Genomic DNA, 5,601 nt, shown 5'->3' with positions numbered 1-5,601 from the left:
TTCAACAAGTATAACCTACTACAAAATATGGGTTTGCATCCACACTGTCTAGCAGGAATGCTCTTATTTAGGGTCATGGCCAGCCAGTCATATCTTCCTCCAGGATATTCCATTCTGTTTCCCCACATTTTTCTTCTTTCTCTCCCCTCTGGTCAGTAACAGTTTGCAGAGTTGCAGCATTCACCTGACTTCCTGTTCCCCAAGTCACTGCTGCTTTCAAGGTAGAGGAGACAACAGTGAGGTTGGTGTGGTGCAAACACATTGGCCAGAGGACAGATTGACTCCACCACTGCATTTGCACTGCACCAACCCTGACACTGCCTCAGTACTCTGCTGCTACCGCTAGGATGTGGGTGATGGGAGATCAGGTGAGTGGCAGCACCCAGCCAACCAACACTGCATCTGCCACTCAAAAATTTGCAACTAGTGTGTTCAGTCCCCATTTGAAAATTGGGTGTGTGCACCCTTAGGGTGTTTAAAAGGGGGTTTTCTATACTTATGCAATCCCTAGGGAAACCCCAGTATACAGGTGCCTCCCTCTTGTTTCCCAGTAGCTGCATTTTGGCTCTTATCCTGTTGACATTTGCCATGTGGTCTGCTTTTATAATGAAGGATGTGTATTTTCTCCTACACTGAAATAAACAATTGTTTCACCTACCAAACTGCCAAAACGCTCTTTTTTAAAAACCAGATCTTTGACATTTTAGAACACTAGCAAAGCTGAGAGATCACAAAAGACCAATAGTATTGAGACAATCCAATTGGTGGACTCCTGGAAATGGAGACAGGCTGTAAATGGAAAGAGAGTTCTGGTTAGGAAGCTGATTGCCATTTGAAGGAGAAGACACTGATTGCAGTGTGTACACTCATCCCACTATTGTGTTTGGTGAAGAGGCTCTGTGGCTTTGCAGTGCTCAGAAAGCATTCAAAATCTTTTTAGCCATAGGCAACAAAAGAAATGTGTGTGCACATCACGGTTAGCGACAGCTCTCTCAAAACCATTTCAACTTCTCCAGTCTAAGCACCAATATAAGGCATAGTTGTTACTGAGGGGCTAACCTCAGGGGGTGGAGAGCTCATGTGCTTGAAAACTAGAATGTCAGTGAGAAGTATTCTAGCCTAATACCTAATACTAACCTGATCCAGACATATTTGTTTCTGGAGTTCAGATTTTTAAAAAAATGTTTAAGACTCATCATTCAGTTCTAAGACTTTCCACATTCCATCTGAAGTGGTCTAATGCACATGCACATTTACCACCTCCAGGAAAACTAGCAGCTTGTCACATTTGAGCCTTATTCAGCTGTTAATCCACTTCCCCTCCTGTTGAATTAGACTGGAGTAATCCACACCAAAGTATACTTGAATTTGTATGAGGAACAACTTTGGTCTCTCCCATTCATATCAGTAGGCGTTCCCTTTTCTGTTTGTCCCTACCTTTTAAGTTGTTAATTCTACTATGCTGATTAAGTGCCAACAGGTACTTTCTTGTTTTTAAAAGAATTCCCCACCCAGAAGGTGCACAGAAGCACACATTCAGGCAACTGTAAATTCTCAGCACGTCTGCATTTTCTGATTTTGAGCAACAACAACAACAATAATAATTTATTATTTATACCCCACCCATTTGGCCGGGCCTCCCCAGCCACTCTGGGCGGCTTCCAACAAAATATTAAAATACAGTAATGCATCAAACATTAAAAGCTTCCCTAAACAGGGCTGCCTTCAGATGTCTTCTAAAAGTCTAATAGTTGTTGTTCTCTTAGACATCTGGTGGGAGGGCGTTCCACAGAGCAAATCTGAGGGATCTATAAATCTATTGCTCCCCCATTCAGAACCACGCCAGAAATAGTGACGAGCATTGCCAGAAAATAAATGAAAACATGAAGGAAGTAGTGGACATGGGAAAGGGAGTCGCCAAAAGTGACAACCAACCCACACAACCCAAAATATCAAACCAAATTATCTGTGGCCTTGAGAAGAGTGGTGTGGAGCCTAATCTTCCCCAGCTTACTGGTTTTTCCCTATATTGGATAAACCTGAATTTACAGAGGGAAAGTATTGAGGCTGGTATTGTTTAAGGGCAATGCCACGTGGACTACCCAAAATAAATGGGAACACAAACAGCTGCAAGCATACAATAAACTCCAGTGTGGAAAAGCCTCCAATCTAAGTAGGCCTTAGGTACCCACCAATATGCTGCAAGCATTCAATATCTATTGATCTATCTTTAAATAAATACAATTTGGAAGTGTCTTTAATTTACTTCTTCCAGAGGCTGACTTTATACAATAGTAGTAAATTGTGCCTCTCATAGATGAGAAACCTCCCTCTAATTCTAAGGATTATATTGTTCGGCCCCTTACTAGGTGTAGGGTACTGGGTGATTTATGACGCCCTAATCAGTTAGTTGCTTGGCCCCACAGTGTGAGTCAAGGTATAAAATTGGATATAATTCTAGCAAGTTCCTTAGAATTCAAAATCAACCCTAGGCAATCAAAGGATTTGCCAACTGACACTGTGAGACCTACTAAGACTGGAGATGCCTTTGCTCAAACCTGCCTCAAAGCCACACCCTCCATTCTAGAAGCCTTTCCCCTCCTGGCCTCCTCACAGGAGATGACATTTCCTTCCATTTTGAGGATTGCATGATAACCTGCACGTAGCTCCTTGGCTGACAAACATTAAGCAGCATGGCCTTAGCAGGACGTCAACTTCAGCCGTCATTTCCTAGGCGTGCATGTGGTCATGGATAAAGAGACATGTGCTTATTGATCAGAGCTGAGGGACAAAGATCCAAGGTTCAATCCTTGACATCTCCAGTCAAAGGGCTATCAGACAACTAGGGCAGGGATTGGGCACCATTTTCAGCCTGAGGGCTGAATGCCAGTAGATTGTGGGGCCAGAGGCAAATAATGGGTGGAGGAAGAGATGTTACCTTTACCTCTGTACAGTAGGTTACATGCCAGCCACGTATAATAATAATAATAATAATAATAATAATAATAATAATAATAATTATACCCCGCCCTCTCCAACCAAGACCGGGCTCAGGGCGGGTAACACCAGATATAAAAACAATTAATTGAAATACAACTTAAAAAACAAGATTAAAATACAACATTAAAACATTAAAATGCAGCCTCATTTCAGTGGAAACTCAAGTAGAAGTCAAAGGGTTCTAAACACACCTCTCTCCAGCCAGACAAGCAAGCAGCAGCAGCACATTTCAAAGATCATAGAATCATAGAATCATAGAGTTGGAAGAGACCACAAGGGCCATCGAGTCCAACCCCCTGCCAAGCAGGAAACACCATCAGAGCACTCCTGACATATGGTTGTCAAGCCTCTGCTTAAAGACCTCCAAAAGAGGAGACTCCACCACACTCCTTGGCAGCAAATTCCACTGTCAAACAGCTCTTACTGTCAGGAAGTTCTTCCTAATGTTTAGGTGGAATCTTCTTTCTTGTAGTTTGGATCCATTGCTCCGTGTCCGCTTCTCTGGAGCAGCAGAAAACAACCTTTCTCCCTCCTCTATGTGACATCCTTTTATATATTTGAACATGGCTATCATATCACCCCTTAACCTCCTCTTCTCCAGGCTAAACATGCCCAGCTCCCTTAGCCGTTCCTCATAAGGCATCGTTTCCAGGCCTTTGACCATTTTGGTTGCCCTCCTCTGGACACGTTCCAGTTTGTCAGTGTCCTTCTTGAACTGTGGTGCCCAGAACTGGACACAGTACTCCAGGTGAGGTCTGACCAGAGCAGAATACAGTGGCACTATTACTTCCCTTGATCTAGATGCTATACTCCTATTCATGCAGCCCAGAATTGCATTGGCTTTTTTAGCTGCCACGTCACACTGTTGGCTCATGTCAAGTTTGTGGTCAACCAAGACTCCTAGATCCTTTTCACATGTATTGCTCTCAAGCCAGGTGTCCCCCATCTTGTATTTGTGCCTTTCATTTTTTTTGCCCAAGTGCAATACTTTACATTTCTCCCTGTTAAAGTTCATCTTGTTTGTTTTGGCTCAGTTCTCTAATCTGTCAAGGTCATTTTGAAGTGTGATCCTGTCCTCTGGGGTGTTAGCCACCCCTCCCAGTTTGGTGTCATCTGCAAATTTGATCAGGATGCCCTTGAGTCCATCATCCAAGTCGTTGATAAAGATGTTGAATAAGACCGGGCCCAAGACAGAACCCTGTGGCACCCCACTAGTCACTCTTCTACCCCACTAGTCACTCTGATGTAGTCCCGTCAGGCAAAATGTTCCACAGGCTGATTTAAAACTACAGATATACTTCAGTCAAAGAACAAAAAAAGTTACCAGCAACTCTCAGGTTTCCCAATGCTTGCCTTCACTTTGCCTTTTCCCGTTAAGGTGGATAAACTGTTGTTTTCCAAGCCCATCCTACTGTTCTCTCGTGACTGGGGCCAAACGCTCAATTAAATGTCAAATCGGTACATGTCGTAAATTCTGAAAAAGACTCTCACGCACCCAAGTGCATGCCCTCCATGACCTGCCAAACCATTTCATGCACCTGTATAGTCATTTCTTAAATATCTTGCTCTGTGTGGAAAAATCATCTAAGTTGCTAGGAAACAAAGAGGTGCTGTTGCAAAACTTGCCGACAAATTGCAGCTGACTTTGCTCAGAACTCCCACCAAGCACCTCTCTACAGTGTTGATTTTTGCTCATCACTATCTCCTTAGCTTTGTTTGTGACATTTGTATGCCCCACCCCATAACAGAGTTGTTTGGGTTGTGTATAATAAATAAGTATATTAAAAAAAACAAAAACAAAGTAAAGCATGAAATAGTGAAAAAGCAGCTGGAGGGGGCTGGGGAAACAGAAGTCAGCATCAGACTAAGGGAGGAATCCTAACTCCCAGCTGGGAGCAACTGGGCTAAGATCAGAAGAGCCATACACACCAGCCATGGGGGACGATAGGAGTGGGTCTCTCCTATTTTTGCAGAAAATCCCAAATCAAATCGGTCACTAGTAGCTGGACTGACTTAAGTTCCAGAAGATCTTTGGCAAGCCCAGCTCTGCCCTTCCCCACCCAGAAATAGCCTGTCTCTTATTGCTGGCAGGAGTATGCTGGCTGTAGCTTCTGCCCACACTTTTGGCAGGCATGGTGTGGACCTCCATGGTGGCAGCAGGCAACCCCAGCAGGGCCAGGTGGAGGAATGCCTCTGCCACATCCAAACACACTCCAGCACAGCAGATTGGGGGGTGGAAGATGGGTTAGATTGGATTCCTCTGTTGCTTTCGTGTTTTCAGGCCACAGTTCACAATACCACTAAAGAAAAGGAGACGGTACTTGGAGTGCCTTCACCACCCACCTCCCTGATCATCTAGGCCAGAGGATTTGTATCCAAAAATAAGGCAAATATTCATTCCATTAATTCCATTAGTGAACTACTGCCTTATATCCCTGTGTTGTTTTCATGTGGCCACTGCCCTAGCCAGTGATAATTTGCAGGCAACTGGTACACCATTTCAAGGATCAAGTCCATTGATTTCAGGCTGGATCCAGACTCATTTACATTAGGAATCCCTCTAGAGCAGGGATGGAGAACTTGTCATACTGCAACTCATCC

This window comes from Podarcis liolepis (genome assembly GCF_965112155.1).
Source record: "Podarcis liolepis genome assembly, chromosome: 3".
NCBI classification, from domain to species: Eukaryota; Metazoa; Chordata; class Lepidosauria; order Squamata; family Lacertidae; genus Podarcis; species Podarcis liolepis.
The sequence above is the reverse complement of the archived record's forward strand: the minus strand, read 5'-3'. Positions refer to the sequence as shown.